Here is a 19,400-nt window from a genome sequence, read left to right on the forward strand (position 1 = left end):
ATACATAGATGCCTAGACAAAGAAGGAGTCCATCAAATACCATGAATAACCAAGGTAGCAAGGCAGCTCAGAAAATGAAAAATCTCTAGAAAGCAAACTGTAACACATGGAAAAATGTGATATAAATGACAGAAAATTCAAGATTGCAGTTTGGAAAATACTCAAGATGTGAGGAAATACACACAGGCAATTCAATGCTCTCAAAAAACAAATAAATGAAGAAAACAAGTACTTCACTACAGAGGTTGAAACCTGAAAAACAGAAATTGAAATCCTGGAGATGAAGCTTTCAATAAAAAGATTAGGAATTAACTACTGAGCACAGGAAACAGAGCCAACCAGATGGAGGAAAGAATTAGTGATATCAAAGACAGGAATCCACAAATGATGCACAGAAAAGAGAGAAACCTGAGCATTAAAAAAACAAAAGAGCTCTATGAGAACTATCTCACTCCATCAGAAAAAGCAATATAAAAATTATAGGTATTTCAGAAGAAGAGGAGAAGGGAATGGAAAACCTATTCAAACAAACAGTAGATGAGACATTCCCAAACCTATGGAAAGAACTAGATCCTCCACCCAAGAAACAAATAGAACACTTAGTTCCCTTAATCCAAAGAGGCCTTGTCCAAGACACATTGTATTAAAACTGTCAAAAGTTAATGGCAAAGAAAAAAATCCCCAAAACAGCCAGGGAAAAAGATAGTAACCTACAAAGGAAAATCTACCAGGTTATCATCAGACTTCTCAGCAGAAATTTTACAAGCCAGGAGAGAGTGGAACCAAATATTCAAAATACCGAAAAAGAGAAATTACCAGTCAAGAATAATATATTCAGCAAAGTTATCCTTTAAACATGAAGGAGAAAATAAAGACCTTTCCAGCCATATAGAAGCTGAGGGAATGTATTACCAGAAAACTTCCAATGAAGGAAACATCAAGGGAGTTATTCTACCTGAAATGAAGAGCAAAAGATCACAGCACTATAAGTAAGACTACCATAAAACTTACAGCATAAATAGGGATAATTTGCAACAACAAAAACATAAAAGGGGCAAAGGTTTGAACTGACAAAAGAGGATGGAGATCTAAATGTACTAAAAACAAACCCTACTGTATATATGCAACTTTCTTTTTCATAACCCTAATGGCAACCACACAAAAAACCCCCAAGTATTAGACACAACACTTTAAAAAAGATGAAACAGAGGGAAGAAGCATGGAATACTGCCAAACAAAATCAACAGACAGAAACCCAAAGGAAAAGAACCCTTGGAGGCACAGAGCTACCAGAAAACAAGGTACAAAAAGACTATAGGAAATCATCACACATCAATTATTACTTTAAATGTAAATGAACTAAATTCACTAATAAAAACACAAAGCATATCAGAGCAAAAATAAAAAAATCCCATCCATATGCCTCCTTCAAGAGACATATCTAAGCTGCAAAGCCAAAGATAGATTCAAAGGGAAAAGATAGAAAATAATCCTCCAAGCAATAACATCTACAGAAAAGCAAGTGTAGCCATACTTATATCTGACAAATAGATTTCAAGATAACAAAGGTAACAAGAGGAAAAGATGGACATTTTATAATGGTAAAGGGGACACTACATCAAGAAGACACAACACTTCTTAATACACAGAGTGTGGCAGAAGTAATGCCTGCTTGAGTGTGGTTGGTAGGGTAATAATATGAGTGTAATAATTTATAGTTTTAATTTGAACATTTTGCCTCAAATGTCATATGGTGTGCTTGAGGGTGATATTGTTATGTTACAGAATTACATTCTTATTATTTTTAATAAAAAATTTGTATTAAAAAAGAGGAATTATCTGTGCTGGGCCCTGTATATGCACCCAATCAGGGAAATATATAAAGAAATTACTCATAGAACTAATGGAAGAAACTGACAAAGCAAAGACACCTAAAAATATGTGGAGGTTAAACAACATAGTACTAAAAAATGACTGGGTCAAAGAAGAAATAAAAGATGAGATCAAAACATATAGAGAGACAAATGAGAATGACAATACTACATATCAAAACTTCTCTGATGCAGTAAAAGTAATAACAAGAGGGAAGTTTATATCACTACAGGCCTATCTCAAGCAACAAGAGAAATCCCAAGTAAACAACCTAACATTACATCTTGAATATCTAGAAAAAGAAGAACAAAGTCAACCCAAAGTAAGTAGAAGAAAGGAAATAATAACAATCAGAGCAGAACTGAATGAAACAGAGAACAAAATACAACAAATTAATACAAGAGCTGGATCTTTGAAAAGATTAATAAAATTGACAAATCCCTGGCTAGGCTAAGGAAAAAAGAGATGAAAGAGAAGTTATCACAGACATCATAGAGATATTAAGGATCATACCAGAATACTATGAAACACTATATGCCACCAAATTCATTGAGCTAGAAGAAATGGATAAGTTCCTAGAAATATATAACTTTCCTATACAAAATCATGAAGAATCAGAAAGTCTAACTGGACCAATCAGCAGTGAGGAAACAACCATCAAAAACCTCCCAAACAACAAAAGTCTAAGACCAGACAGCTTTACCAGTGAATTCTAGCAAATACTGAAAGATTTAAAACAATCCTTCTCAAACTCTCCAAAAAAATTGATGGCAATACTATCTAACACATTTTATGGGGCCAACATAATTCTGATACCAAAACCCGATAAGGATACTACCAAAAAAAGAAAACTACAGACCAATACCTCTGATAAAATACAGGTGCAAAAATTGTAAGTAAAATATGAGCAAACTGAATACAATAATACATCAAAAAATAATACATCATGATCAAGTAGGGTCTACACCAGGGGCATAAGGCTGGTTCAACAAACACAAATCAATCAATCTAATACACCACATTAATTAAAAAAAGATAAAAATCATATGATCTTATCAATAGATGCAGAAAATGCATTTGATAAGATACAACATTTATGATTAAAAAATTGAATATAATATGAATAGAAGGAAAGTACTTCAACATAATAAAGGCCATTATGACAAACCTTCAGCTAAAATCATACTGCATGGTGAAAAAATGAAAGCTTTTTTCTCTAAAATCAGGAACAAGGCGAGGATGCCCACTCTTACCACTCTTATTCAACATAGTTCTGGAAGTCCTAGCCAGAGTAATCAGGCAAGAGAAAGAAATAAAAGGCATCCAAATTGGGAAGGAAGAGGTAAAAGTGTCATTTTGTGGCAGGCAACATGATTCTATACATACAAAACCCTAAAGACTCCACAAAAAAAGCATTAGAAACAATAAACAAATACAATAAAGTTGCAGGATGCAAAAATCAATGTACAAAAATCCATTGCTTTCCTGTATAATAACAATTAAACTTCAGAAAAATAAAATAAATTCCTTTTGTAGTTGCAACCAAGAGAATAAAATACATAGCGATAAACTTAACAAAGGATGTGAAAGACCTATATACTGAAAACTACAAGGCATTATTAAAAGATATTGAGGAGTTCCAGCTAAGATGGAGGCATAGGTAGAAACCCTTCACTTCCTCACACAACCAAAAGGAGGATGACAACCAATCTAAAAACAATAAACAACCAGAAGTGCCTGAAAATCAAACTGCATGGAACTGTGACAATGAAGGAATTAAAGAAACATTCAACCAAACTGGTGCTCTGAGACAAAGAAAGATGACCAAATGAAAGAACAGATCAAAACTCCAGAAAAAGAGCTAAGCAACAAGGAGAGAGACAATCTATCTGATGCAGAGTTCAAATCACTGGTAATCAGGATGCTCACAGAACTGATTGAGCTTGTTCAAAAAATGAAGGAAGAAATGAAGGCTACCCAAAGTGAAATAAAGTAAAATATTCAGGGAACCAACAGTGACAGGAAGGAAACTGGGACTCAAATCAATGGTTTGGAGCAGAAGGAAGAAAGGAACACCCAACTGAAACAGAATGAAGAAACAAGAATTCAAAATAATGAGGAGAAGATTAGGAACCTCTGGGACAACTTTAAGCATTCCAATATCTGAATAAGAGGGGTCCCAAAAGAAGAACAACAGCAAGCAGTTGAAAACTTATTTGAACAAACAATGAAGGAAAACTTCCCAAATCTGGCAAAGGAAATAGACTTCCAGAAAGTCCAGGAAGCTCAGAGAGTCCCAAAGAAATTAGACCCAAAAAGGAATACACCAAAGAACATCATCATTAAATTACCCAAGATTAAAAATAAGGAGAGAATCTTAAAAGCAGCAAGGGGAAAGGAGACAGTTACCTACAAAGGAGTTCCCATAAGACTATCAGCTGATTTCTCAAAAGAAACCTGGCAGGCAAGAAGGGACTGGAAAGAAGTATTTGAAGTCATGAAAGGCAAACACCTACATCCAAGATGACTCTATCCAGCAAAGCTATCATTTAGAATGGAAAGGAAGATGAAGTACTTCCCAGATAAGGTCAAGTTAAAGGAGTTCATCATCACCAAGCCCTTATTATATGAAATGTTAAAGGAACTTATCTAAGAAAAAGAAGAAGATGAAAAATTATGGACAGTAAAATGACAACAAACTCACAACTATCAACAAGTGAACCTAAAAAAAATGAAAACAAAAACTAAGCAAACAACTAGACCAGGAACAGAATCAGAGAAATGGACATCACATGGAGGGTTTTTGGTGGGGAAGGGGAGAAGAAAGGTACAAGGAATAGAAACATAATTGGTAGGTATTAAATAGATGGGGAGAGGTTAAGAATGGTATAGGAAACAGAGAATTCAAAAAACTTATATGTACAACCCATGGACATGAACTAAGGTGGGAATGCTGGAGGTTGGAGCGTGCAGGGCAGAGGGAGGATAAAGTGGGAAAAATTCGAAAAACTAATAGCATAATGAAAAGAAAAAATAAAGTAGATTGAAAGATATACAATAAAATACAAAAAGATAGTCCATGTTTATAGGTTGGAAGAATCAACATAGTTAAAATGGACATATTACCCAAAGCAATATACAGATTTAATGCAATCCCCATCAAAATCCCAATGTCATTTTTTAAAGAAATAGAACCACAGAAGAACCCAAATAGCAAAAGCAATTTTGAGAAAAAAGAATGTGGCTGAAGGTATCACAATACCTGACTTCAAATTATATTACAGAGCTATCATAATCAAAACAGCATGGTATTGGTAGAAAAACAGAAACACAAATCAATGGAACAGAATTGAGAACCCAGATATAAACCCACATGCATATGGGCAGATAATTTTTGACAAAGGAGCCAGAAACACACAATAGAGAAAAGAAGTACTTTTCAATAAATGGTGCTGGAAACATGGAACAGACTGAAAGTGATCAGAGGGACAAGGAGAGGAGGATAATAGTGGAAAGAAGGGGAATGAACTAGACAAAGAATATGTATGAATGACCCACATACATGGACAATAGTGTGGGAAGTGACTGTGGGAGTTGGGGGGATGTGATGGGTGGGGGAGGGCAAAGGGGGGGAAATTGGGACAACTATAACAAAATAACAATAAAAAATGATTAAAAAATAAATGCTGCCAGGAAAATTGGAAAGCCATGTGAAAAAAGAATGAAATTAGATTACAGTTTGTCCCCATGTAAAAAAATTAATACACAGTGGATCAAAGACTTAAATATAAGATTTGAAACAATAAATTACATAAAAGAAAATATAGGTACTAAACTTATAGACCTTGGCTGTGGAAAATATTTTGTGAATTTGACCCCAAAGGCAAGGGAGGTAATGGCAAAAATAAATGAATGGGACTGTATTAAACTAAAGAACTTCTGCACAGCAAAAGAAATGGCAACAAAACAAAGAGGCAACCTACCAAATGGGAGTTGATATTTGCAAACAACAGCTCCAACAAAGGGTTAATATCCATAATATATAAATAACTCATAAAACTCAACACCAAATAAACAATCCATTTGAAAAATGTGCAGAGGACCTGAACAGACACCTCTCCCAAGAAGACATACAAATGCCAACAGGTATATGAAAAGATGTTAAACCTCACTAGCTAGTAGGGAAATGCAAATCAAAACTACTGTGACTGGCTTATTTCACTTAGCATAATGTTCTCCAGGTCCATCCATGGATAAATGGTAATGGGAAAAAACAGAATAAGAAAAAAGTGGCAGGAAAAAAATTAACCTTAAAAAAAAAACTACCATGAGTTTATCACCTCATACCTGTTAGAATGGCCATTATCAACAAGGCAAGTGATTAAGTGTTGGAGAGGTTGTGGAGAAGTGGAACACTCATTCACTGCTGGTGGGAATGTAGTCTGGTACAGCCACTGTGGAAAACAGTCTGGTGGTTCCTCAGGAAATTAAGAAGAGTGACTATATGACCCAGCAAGCCCTCTCCTGGGTATCTACCGAAAAAAACTAGAAAACATGTATTAGCAAAGATATAGGCACCCCTATGTTCACTGCAGCAGTATTTACAGTGGCCAAACACACGGAGACAACCATAGTGTCCTTTGATAGACGACTAGATAAAGAAGATGTGGTACATATACACAATGGAATACTACACAGCCATAAGAAAAGATGACATACTGCCACTTGTGACAGCATGGATAGACCTTGAGAATATTATGCTAAGTGAAATAACTCAGTCAGAAAAAGTTAAAAACCATATGATGCCACTCATATGTGGGATATAAAACTGAAACAAATAGACACAGATAGCAATGTGGTGGTTGCCAGAGGGAAGGTGTTGGGGGCTGGAGGAAGGAGGAAGCCTCATATATGGTGGTGGAAGATGGTTTGACTTTAGGTGGTGAGCACACAGTACAATATACAGAACTAGTATCATAGAAATGTATACTTGAAACCTATATGACCTTATCAACCAATGTCACCCCAATAAATTTAATTAAAAAAATAAAATGCAGCCCTGGCTGGTGTGGCTCAGTGGATTGAGCCCTGGCCTGAAAACCAAAGGGCTGTCAGTTCGATTCCCAGTCAGGACACATGCCTGGGTTGCAGGCCAGGTCCCCAGTAGGGACCACATGAGAGGCAACCATACATTGATGTTTCTCTCCTTCTCTTTCTCCCTCCCTTCCCCTCTCTAAAAAATAAATAAATAAAATGTTTTTTAAATCTTTTTAAAAATAAAAATAAAATGCATGTGGCTTAAAATTTTTAAAAGTTACGTGTAATTTTTCATTTTGATTGTTATATTGTTTCATTGCCCTCCAAAGAGGTTTTGTCAACTTATGCTTCTATTTCCCCACATCCTATCTTATCTCTGCAGCATCTGTAATATTCACTTTTATCCCTAATATATTCATGCTCTCTTTGCCAGAAGTTCATCACTATTAATAGCTAAATGCCCACCCCAACACCCCAACTTTGATTTTCTGGACATTCTATTTTTATTTTCTATTTCATTTATTTTTACTTATTATTTCTACAGTTATATTAATTTTATTTTATTCTAAGTCATAAATCTGGATGCCTAGTACACTTTTTGAAGCTTTCTTTTTAATATAAGTATTTAAAGCTATAAAATTCACTCTAAGCTTTGCTTTAGCTGCACCTCACAAGTTTTCCTGTGTAGTGTTTGTTACTGCTCAGTTTTAAACATTTTCTAATTGCTATTATGGTTTTTCCCTTGACCCTAAATGTTTTTAGAAGTATTTCTTAATATCCAAACACAGGTAATGTTAGTTATCACTTATTACTTTTAGCATAATTGCATAGCAATCAAAATATACTCTGATTTTCAGTCCTTTTGATATTTGTTGAGATTTTCTTTAGGGTCCAGTATAGGATCCATTTTCATAAATGTTCTGTCTGTGCTTGTGAAATGGAAGTAATTATCTCCATTTGCTGAACTATTCTTCTATATATATGCAATAGATTAAACTTGATAACTGTATTTAAAGTATGCACAGACTTCCCAGACTATTTTGGTCTCCTTCTTCTATCAGTTATGGTGAAGTGTTTTGAAATATTCCATTGCAATTGGTCCATTTTTCAGTTTCTTAGTGTTTTTCAGCAGTTTTGCTTTATATATTTTGAAGCTATGTATTAGGTGAAAAAAATTTAGAATTGTTTTATCTTCCTGGTCAATTGAAACATTTATCACAATGTGTTCAAAAGGAGAATAAAGTACCTATCCATTCTGTTTCTCCCTTCCCCTTTCTCCCCTAATAACATCCTCTCTACTACACTACTACACATACCTGGCTGTGAAAATAATAAATTGACTGGAAGTTCAACCCCATTTGTTGGGTGTAGCAACCACAGTATTTCCAATTCTGCTTTCTCTAAATATAGCATAAAATCACAAGAAAATCTTAGAATTATGAAGAAAGGAATTCTGAAAGTTAAGGGAAAGGGTGTTTGGGAAGCAATGGTTAAAGCTTCCTAACAATATTAAGTTGGTTCCTCAGACTGTATATCCACCCTCCCTATATGATTTTAATCACTTCTACCAACCATCACTTACTTATTTCTGTTCCTTGTAGACAGTTTTCATATTTGCTTTCTTCTATTCCACCCAATGTGTACCTGTCAGGTAGGTCACTCTAGATCAAATCATATAGTTTCAAAGCTGGGAGGAACCTTAAGAGATGTCTTAGCTGTCCCTTCCCACCCTAAGTACACTTTATAAAGAAACTGAGTTCTGTATAGGAAAATTAACTTTTTCAGAATCATACCTTTTAGCAGAGTGGAGATTAGAAACAAAGTCCCCTTTCTGACTGCCTCATACTATTTTTCCTGAATTCTTTCATCCGAGGTTCTGATAGTCACAGACCTAGACATCTGCTGAACTACTTGAATGCTCTACCTATATAAACTGCTACGAACTTTTTCTTCCTGGGACTCTCTTTGGTGCAAAAGGACACTATGACCTCAGTTGAAACATGGATTCTACCCAAGGATTTGTTTGTGAAGTAAAAGCCTCAACCATAAATCTGTCCATTCTTTTTCAGTTTAGCCACTCTTGTAGGTTGAGAAAAACTGGTTCTAAAAGGCTTCAGAACCTCTTAAATGCATATTTATGAGTCTGGCCTGGCAGCAGACATTCATACACATTTTCACCTAGTGCAACAACTTTGTTGGCTTAATCCTGCTGTAGCAGTTCCACTGCATTGTTCTTTTTCTAAATTCACTTATAGAATTTTAGAGAGAGAAACAAAGCAGGGGGACAGAAATGTCGATTTGTTGCTCCATTTATTTTTTTTTTAGATTCAGTTGTTGATAGTTGTGAATTTGTTGTCATTTTACTGTTCATATTTTTATCTTCTTTTTCTTAGATAAGCCCTTTTAGCATTTCATATAATAAGGGCTGATGATGATGAACTCCTTGAACGTGACCATATCTGAGAAGCACTTTATCTGCCCTTCCATTCTAAATGAAAGCTTTACTGGATAGAGTAATCTTGGATGTAGGTCCTTGCCTTTCATGACTGAATACTTCTTTCCAGCCCCTTCTTGCCTGCAAGGTTTCTTGTGAGAAATCAGCTGACAGTCTAATGAGAACTCCTTTGTAGGTAACTGTCTCCTGTTCTCTTGCTGCTTCTAGGATTCTCTCCTTATCTTTAATCTTGGGTAATGTAATTATGATGTGCCTTGGTGTGTTCCTCCTTGGGTCCAGCTTCTTTGGGACTCTCTGAGCTTCCTGGACATCCTGAAAGTATTTCTTCTGCCAGATTGGGGACGTTCTCCTTCATTATTTTTTCAAATAAGTTTTCAATTTCTTGCTGCTGTTCTTCTCCTTCTGGTACCCCTATGATTCGGATGTTGGAACGTTTAATGATGTCTTTGAGGTTCTTAAGCCTCTCCTCATTTTTTTTGAATTCTTGTTCCTTCATTTGGTTCTGGTTGAATGTTTCTTTCTTCTTTCTGGTCAAAAGCATTGATTTGAGTCCTGTTTTCCTCCCCATCACTGTTTGTTCCCTGTAGATTTTTTTTTTTTGCTTCACATAATGCAACCTTCATTGCTACCTGGATCTTTTTTATGCTATTGAAGTATCCAGTGAGTTCCTGGAGCATCTTGATAACTAGTGTTTTGAACTGTGCATCTGATAGGTTGGCTATCTCTTTGTCTCTTAGTTGTTAATCCACATATTTATGCATTCATTGTTTGCTTCTTGTATGTGCCCTGAGCAGAGATTGAACCTGCAACCTTGGCATATTAGGATGACACTCTATCCAACTGAGCTACCCAGCAGCGCTGTATTATTCTTAGTAAATTACTTTTTTTGTTCACTTATGATACAAACTGTTGGAATAATTAACATAGATGTTCCCATTCCATTGAATTATGCCACTGCTTGGTGTGTGAACTGGTTCAGGGAAGACAGAGTTACCATTGTGGTAAGTACCATGTGTTTTCAAGCAGGTCACTGAATTTATAACTATGGTAAACATTTTCCACTGGTGATTGTGTAAAAATGTTCTGTGAAATTGTAAACTCCATGTAAAATCTCTGTGCCCATAATTATTATATATGTTTGAAGATTAAACTCTAGTAAATTTTTATTTTATATATGCACACACACACACCATCAGCATAAGAGTTTGACAAGATATTCTTGAGTTTGTATACCTGCTTCTCTTTCCTTTCTGCTGCTCTGCTCCACCATTTACATATACTTTTCACTATCTCTAAGTTCCCTCTTCCTTTCTACAGAGTCACTGAATGTACTGAGAGTTACTGATGGAATGCACTAGACCTACAAAAAAATACAGGAGAAGATAATGTTGGGTTAGGCAAAAGTTCATTTAGTTTTTCCCATACGATACCCCTAGTAATGCTTATCTGTCTTGAACTTCATTGGAAACTATTTTGTTACACTGTATTGTGATAGCTATCATATCAGGGTGCATTTAAAAAAACATCAAAATTGGTGAATTTTTGTGCAGCCATTTTAATATTGAAGATAGAAGAAAATATGTAACATTTTTGGCATATTATGCTTTATTATTTCAAGAAAGGTAAAAATGCAACAGAAATGCAAAAAAGATTTGTGCAGTGTATGGAGAAGGTGCTATGACTGACTGAACATGTCAAAAGTGGTTTCTGAAGTTTCTTGGTACTATTGACATTTGCCCATGAAATTCTTTGCTGTGGGTCTTTCTTATGCATTGGAAGATGTTTGGCAGCACCCCTGGCCTCTACCCACTAGAAGCCAATAGCAGGAGATAGCCAACATACTCAAAACATCCAAATCAATAAAGTTATTGGTAAAAATGAAAAATGTGTCTTTTATTTTATGTAAAAAACTAAACAAACATTTTGCCCAACCCAGTACTTTGAGGACTACTGGTACATCCCCTTTGAAGTGAATTGTTTAGATGGACAAAGAGGCTTTTTTGTGTAAGTATCTCCAATCCTTGCCTCTCTCCCAAGCTCAATACACTACAGTTATGTAGTGTGTCCTACACTTACCATATGCTTGTGTTGTTAAAGCTTCTCAGAGGTGGTGAAGGCTGATTTCAGTCTTTATTAGACAATGTGTAGGAGTTAATGAGGCAAAGTGGGGAACAGAGAGGCATTCTAGGCTGAGCAAGCCATATAAGTGAGATAAAACATAAGTTAGGGCAAAGAATTCATTCAGTTTGTGTGCTAGGGTGGAAGGCAATGAGAATTTGCAAGTGCCCAGGTCCTGACTGAAATGCATATACATACATTATATATATATATATATCCAGAGAGCTTAGATTTTATACTGATGACAGTGGGGAGCCACTGTGGTATTTTTAAGCAGAAAAATGACTTTCAACAGACTTTTAGCAGTACTACTTAGGCTGTAGTCTATAGAATGAACTGAAGGAAGGCACGTCCCGATATTAATTAGATTAATTTGAGGGCTGATAAAGTAATGCAAACTAAAGACAGTATGTAAACTGAGGTCTAATAGAGAAAAGAGAGATGAAGAGGGATGAATTTGAAAGCCAGCCAAAGTGTTTACAACCTGAAAGGATGAAAGAGTGAGAAAGTGGGGAGAAATAAAGCATGCAGCCCAGGTTTCTGGCTGGCACTTACTTGGTAGATGACCAGCCATTGCTACTGCCACAGAATACAAGAGAAAGGGGAGAGGGAACAATCCAATCATGTAGTAAGATGGATAGTTGATTTCTGGACTTATTAAAATCAGAGCACTTGTGTATCTTTCAAGTTATCTAGAAGTCAGTTGTATATGGCTGTGGCTCATAGACCTCTCAAGAGGTCTTGACTTAAAGAAAATAATTTTTTGTTAAGTGTTTTTTACCAAAGTAAAAAATATTAAAAGTAAATTTTTTTAATTTATTTTAGAAATTGTCATCAAACAAGTGATAGATGAAGCAAAGGGGATGTATTAAGTTAACTGCCCGAAGAGGGTATATAAGTAAGAATGGAGGAATATGATACAGGGTTAAGATAACTGCCAACATTATAGGTAAAGTTGTGCAGAGAAAGAAAAGATCTAAAATAATGGTGTTTTAATTTTTAATTTAAATGTTTAATTTGTCACCACTAATAGCAAAATCAGGAGACCAGGAGTGAATGGATTTACAAATCAGAGGAAGAAATATTTAATCTAGACAGTGGCCTTCAGTGTCACGCTCCAGAGAAGCCAGGCCAAAAATGGGTAAACATGCTCACTGACTCATATTTGGCTATTAGACCTTCTTAGTGACCTTGGTTGGTGACAGCAGTTGCATGTAATGCATTCTTTCACAATTATGCCTTTACCAGTCTTCTCCACCAGAGACATCTTTGCATTGACTATAGTACCTAACATACAGTAGGTACTATGTAGGTACTCAATAAGTATTTGCTGAATTAATAAATTTGAATGTGATCTACCTTACTTTCAGGAGAAAGCCTAACTGAAGACAAGGTATGCTTTGCCAAAAGTTCATTATCTGGTGGATAGTGTAATAGTCTGCTAGATTCTGCCTCTGTGTCACAAGTTATTTGTGGGGAAAAAATCATAAAAGTTCTTAGTTAAGAGTTTCTAATTTTGTTCTATTTGAGCACTGGGGTTTTAGCATTTGTGATTATTAATATATTTATATGTTATTTTGTAACAGTTTTTCTCTCCTCTGTTTCTTGTTTCTTAATATGTTGAAACTTGTTTCAGTTGAGGTCAGCTGTACCTTATTTAGAAAAAGCAATATAGGAAGAGAATGTGGTATGTTCTAAGAGTAGAGTTATTTTGAAATGAACTCTTCTGTGATATTTTGTAATGTGACCGCAATGTAACAAAATCAACATAAATTACAATATAAATCATTATATATAATTTGGATTTATCTTTTACTCTAAAAAAGCTTTTGAACAAATTCATAATTTGATAATTTGTTTAACATACATACCTTTATTTACTCTGTCTTCAACATTAACTGTTCTCTTGGTCTCCAACCTGCCAGCTTCCACAATCATGAGCCAGTTTCTTAAAATCTGTGTATTTTTTATATAAAATTCATATATATAAACACACATACACAAATATAGATAAATAGATACATACATATATACATACATACACACACATATAAAATCTCTCATTGGTTCTTTTTCTCTGGAGAATGCTAATAAACAAGGAAAAAAACTTTTGCTTTATTGTTTAAGGTATTCTGCTTTCCTTGCCTACTTCTGTGTTTCCTCTTGGTTTGATCTAGAAGCTTGTGAAACACTTGATTACAGATAAAGTTCAGTGAAAGGGCCAAGACCTTACTGCATACTGCTAGCTGTAGCGGTGGCTCCAAGATGAACAAGGGTAGACCTCTGCTCTTGAGGAATTTAAAATTGAAAGTGATTAAACATCTATGGTTAAGGGAGATTGTAATCAATTCTGTAAGAGAAAGCTAAGCAGCATGCAGGGGAAATCTGCAGGGAGTAATGGCTTCAGCTTGTGCAATTGAGGAAGTTTTAGGCTGGTCCTTAAGGATGGGTGGGGTTTAAATCACTGCCTTGTGGTGGAGAAAGTGGGGTTGTAAAAGTATATCCCAGAAAGAGGGAACATGATGAACAAAGGCCTGAGACTAAAGAAGTAAAGGGTGCACTGGAAATAAGGAAAAAAGTTACATATTATGTGCTATTATTTTATGGGGAGCATTCTCTAAGGAGGTATCTTCAGAAGTAGACCCTACAAAAGAGACTGCTGTTTTATCTCAGCACTATGGATAAAAATTAATGTGAATGTGTGCAAATTTGTATACAGCACCCCCCCTTGTCCTGGGGGGATACTTTCTAAGACCTCCCAGTAGATGTGTGAAAGTATAAATAGTACTGAACCCTATAGATACTGCTTTTTCCCTATACATACATACATACCTGTGATAAAGTTTAATGTATCAATTAGGCATATTAAGAAATTAACAAAAAACAAATAATAAAGTAGAACAATTGTGACAATATACTATTATAAAAGTTATATGAATGTGGTCTCTTTCTTAGAATACCTTATTGGACTGCACTCACTCTTCTCATGATGATGAGATGATACAATGCCTATATGATGACATGAGGTGAGGTGAATGCCCTAGGCATTGTGATGTATAGCATCAGGCTACTAAGGGTTACTTGAATACAAGCATTGTAATATGGAAACAGCATATCTGATAACAGAGGGGGCTACTAAGTGACTAACCATCAAGGAATGGATACAGTGTGGAGAGCTGGACCAAGGGATGAGTCATGTCCGAGTGGGACAGAACCAGACAGTGCAAGATTTCATCATGCTACTCAGAACAGCACGCAATTTAAAATTTATGAATTGTTTATTTCTGGAATTTTTCCATTTAATATTTTCAGACCACAGTTAAACTCAAGTAACTAAAGTCATGGAAAGTGAGAGTGCATATAAGAGGGGACTATTTTACAAACAAAATCTCTGGATATACATTTGTATATATGGATATACAATGGAATATTATTCAGTCATAAAAGAAATTAAGTACCAATTTATGTTTTATAACATAAAGGAATCTTAGAAACATTGTGCTAACTAAAAGAATCCAGACACAACAGTCCACATATTGGATGATTCCATTTACATGAAATGTCCAGAGGAAGCCAGTCCATAGAGACAGAAAGCAGATTAGTGATTCCCAAGGACTCGGTGAGAGAGGAGATAGCAAGTGTCTGTTAATGGGTACAGGGTTTCTATGCATGAAATTGCTCTGAAGTTAGATAGTGGTAATGCTTGTACAGCATTGTGAACATTTTTTAAAAAGATAGCCAATTGTACAATTGAAAAGGGTAAATTTTATGATATGTAAATTAATCTCAATTTTTTAAAATTATACAAGGTAGGTTTCTATGTCCTAATATACAAAGATCTGTATTAATTTTTAAAGGAGAATAGAGCAGTTATACTGTGTTCTATCATTTGCATTTAATAGATCATATACACATATGCTTTTATTTACATAGAAAACATCCATACGTATACAGACAAAAAAAATAACAATGGCTGCCACTAAGAAGAGAAGACTAATAATTCATGGGTACTTTTTGAGTTTTAAGTGTTTTGCCATGTGTATGTATTACTCTTATAACAAAGACTAGAAAGTACCTAAAAAAATATCTGTATTGAGAAGGAACATTGAATAATACTGTATTGACCACAACTAGGAAGTTAAAACACATTTATGTCCTACCATAGGAAGAAATCTCTAACACTTAGGTTAAATCTACTCTCCTACTTAAGTTATTGTAGTTTATGAGGTATATACTAAAATGTGTGAGCCCTATATGCACCTGTGATGAAACACAGATTTGATGAGATGCTAATTAATATAATCTTAACATAATGAGAATGTTACTCCACAAAAACATACTTTTTTTTCCTGTTAGACATGACACTTTAGTACTCTAAAAATCAGGAAAGAAAGCATCTCTCCTGTAGAAAATAAGGAAAATGAAATACATAAATTATGCCTGTACCTCCCAAGTTTAGGCAACTAAAATAATTTAAATAACATAAACCTTAAGTTAAAAAGGAACTTAAAAGATAATCTGGGTCCCACCACCTATAAAATGCTTAATTCCCCTTTAAACTATAATCACTACCAAGAGATCAACTAGTGGTTCTTTGAGTACTTTCAGTGATAGGAACTCCCTGTTCTCTGAGATGGCCCATTCCATTTTTGCATATAGCTTAATTACACAATCTCCTTTATAATAAGGGGGTATCTAGCTCTTTAAGGCTTCTTCCTAATGAATCTAGTCTTTAAATTATATATATACATAACTTATGTGTATGTACATTTATTTATTATCTATATTTATATTTAAAAAGTCTCTTGGGAGCCGATCTACGGAGGAACAGAGCAAACAGCCAACAGTACCACAGCACATATGAAAATAGGAGATCAAAAATTGTAGCGGACATTGAAAAACCACACGGTAAGGAGAGTGCTTCAGGACAATAAGGTCCCAGGGACCAGCGGGGTGACCAGGGAGGTTGCAGTCCCAGGCCGAGCACTCCCCGGTTTGCCTAGGGCACTGGGGAGACAACTGAGTCAACTGCTCTCTCTCTGGCCAAAAAAGGATTGAGCAACACTGGGGTTAAGGCCTGGTTGCTTGAAGGCACACAGAGGGGAGTGATGACTGAGTGGCAATCACACAGGGGGTGTCAGCACACACGCATAGCCCTGGGAAGGGTGTACACCGGAGCCTGTGCCACAAAGGGCAGCCTGGCCGCGTACCCGCGCCCACAACCCGGAGACAGTGTGGTTTTGTGGAAGAACCGGAACTCACAGCCATGAACACTCAAAAGGCACGGGTGCTCCGCAGGATCCTCGGTGCCTGTGGCCATGAACTCAGGGGAAGTGCGCGCCACAAAAGAGCCCTGGAGCCCATACCCGTGAACACAAAAAGGTGCGGGTGCTCCGCAGGAACCCCAGAGCACACAGCCATAAAACAGGGAAGGCCAGCACGCTCCGCAGGAACCCTGGAGCACACAGCCATGAGGTCGTAAGCTCGGGAGAGCGTGCTTAGGAAGGCCCAGATACCACACCCAGGGCCCTGCGGAGAGGAACCAGACTAGCTATGGGGAGAATGCGTGGCTAGCCTTGGAGAAAGTACGAGAGAGGCTAAGTGCTGGACAGGAAGGGAGAAAAGCCATACCAATCGCCCCTCAGCCTGCTGAAGCCAGCAAAACCAGAAAAACGGTTTGGTCAGTTAGAAACCAACAAAAGGTTTTTTTCTTTGATTGTTTGATTTTTTCTAAGCTACTTTTTATTTTTAATTCTTATTATTTTTATATCTCTCAATTCCTTATGCTTCTCTTTCTTTCTAGTGTTATTCCCTCTTCCTTTCTTTCCAATTTTATCTCTTCTTCCTTCCATCTTCTGCTTTTTTCCTTTTTTTTTCTGTTTTTTTGAACCTGCAAGTTATTGCATATTTCTATGATCATTTTTTCATTATTCTTACATTTTTATTTTAATAGTATTGTGGTATTCCTTTTCTTTCTGTATAGTCTTCTTTGCTTGGCTGGTTATATTGTATCATTTGACAGGTTTCCCCTGTTATCTCATTCATAGTGTATTGCTAATTTACTGTCCTTCATTTGTGTTCCATTAGTACACTATTAAAGGTTCTATACTCCTTCTTGTTATCTAGATCTCATAGATTCTTTCAAATGATTGTTGCTGTAATATTACTATAAATGAGACCTATTCCATACAATTATAAATACTACACAACACCCCTCCCAGACCTTAGTCCAAGTCTACTTCATGACTTCCTGAACTCCATTACTCTAGTGGTTAACTCTATTCTCTCACACACTACACCTATTTACTAAACTTTACTCTCACCCTACCTCAGAATCTGAACTCCCTCAACCTCACTGCTTTCTACATCCAACTCACAATCCTTCCCTCCCCAACAGGAGTCTTATCTTCTTTCCATTCTTTCTAAAAAGTGGCTAGTGGGAAGGATTACGGTTAAGATCACAGTTAACACTATACATAGCCAAAGGATCTCCTATATCTTCTCTACTGTCTGCTACTATAAATGTCATAGAATACTTTCTTGCTGTCTTAAACCATTTTCCCTTACCCCTTCAATTGATCACAAAAAAAAAGAGTAGGGGGAAACTGTGAACACCAGGATACACGAAGGAGACTGCACCACTGAATCTCACAGGTATTCTACCACAGAAGTTCATCCCATAAACCCAGGGAACCAGAACAGATCAATTTAAGAAACAGAGGCTAACAAGAAGAGTCTCACGAACAATCAGAAGACAAAGAAACAATCCCCAAATGAAAGGAAAGGAGGAAGCCTCAGAAAGAATGCTAAATGAAAGAGCGGCAACTCAATTATCAGATATTGAGCTCAAAGCAATGGTTATCAAGAAGCTCAATGGTCTCACAGTGAATTACCAGAAACTACAGGTAAACTACAATGAACTCACTACAAACTATATCAACATGAAAAAGGAAATAGAAACTATCAACAAGGGCCAAGAGGAAATGAAGAGTACAATTTCTGAACTGAAGAACACAGTAGAGGGAATCAAAATCAGGATCAATGCAGCAGAACATCAGATCAATGAGCTGGAAGAAAAAGCAGAGAAAAACACACAGAAAGAGCAAGAAAAGGAAAAGAGGCTCACAAACAATGAAGAGGGATTAAGAGAAATGCAAGACAATATGAAATGTAATAATATCCATATAATAGGAATACCAGAAGGAGAAGAAGAACAGCAAGGGATAGAAAACCTATTTGAAAAAGTAATGATGGAAAACTTCCCTAATTTGATGAGAAAAAAAGTCACACAAATCCAGGAAACACAGAGAGTCCCAATCAAGAGGACCCCAAAGAGGCCCACCTCAAGACACATTATAATTAAAATGGCAAAATTTCAAGGCAAAGAGAGAATCTTAAGGCAGCAAGGGAGAAACAGGAAGTAACATACAAGGGAGCCCCAATAAGGCTAACAGCTGACTTCTCAATGGAAATGCTCCAAGCCAGAAGAGAATGGCAAGAAATATTCCAAGTAATGAGAACCAGAGGTCTTCAACCAAGGCTATTTTACACAGCAAGGCTCTCAATCAAGATAGAAGGCCAAATAAGAAGCTTCCCAGACAAAAGAAGTCTAAAAGAATACACCTCCACAAAACCAGCTCTGCAAGAGATTCTAAAGGGACTGCTTTAAGGACAGGAAGGAAGAGAGAAAGAGAGAGAGAGAGGGAGGGAGGAACACAGGTAGGTAAATGGCAGTGAATAAGTACCTATCAATAATAACCTTAAATGTAAATGGATTAAATGCTCCAATCAAAAGACACAGAATAGCTGAACAGATAAGAAAGCATGACTCACACATGTGATACCTACAAGAGACCCACCTCAGAACAAAAGACCTACACACATGGAAAGTGAAGGGGTGGAAACAAATATTCCAAGC

At 36.2% G+C, this 19,400-nt stretch overlaps 1 protein-coding gene across 5 annotated transcripts in view; it reads right to left on the reverse strand.

Annotated features, from left to right (window-relative positions):
- Positions 1 to 19,400, reverse strand: part of KLHL13 (kelch like family member 13) — a 383,509-nt gene that overhangs the window by 211,890 nt on the left and 152,219 nt on the right. Inside the window, exon 2 of one of the 5 annotated variants that reach the window (XM_045817706.1) lies at positions 13,354 to 13,438. The exons of the other annotated variants lie outside the window; for them this stretch is intronic. The gene's annotated coding sequence lies outside the window, so the exon portion shown is untranslated. The remainder of the gene's footprint in view (positions 1 to 13,353; positions 13,439 to 19,400) is intronic. 5 annotated transcript variants of the gene reach the window in all.

The sequence above is a fragment of the Phyllostomus hastatus genome, unplaced genomic scaffold (assembly GCF_019186645.2).
Source record: "Phyllostomus hastatus isolate PE091 unplaced genomic scaffold, TTU_PhHast_1.1 phas_scaffold_28, whole genome shotgun sequence".
In the NCBI taxonomy this organism is placed as follows: Eukaryota; Metazoa; Chordata; class Mammalia; order Chiroptera; family Phyllostomidae; genus Phyllostomus; species Phyllostomus hastatus.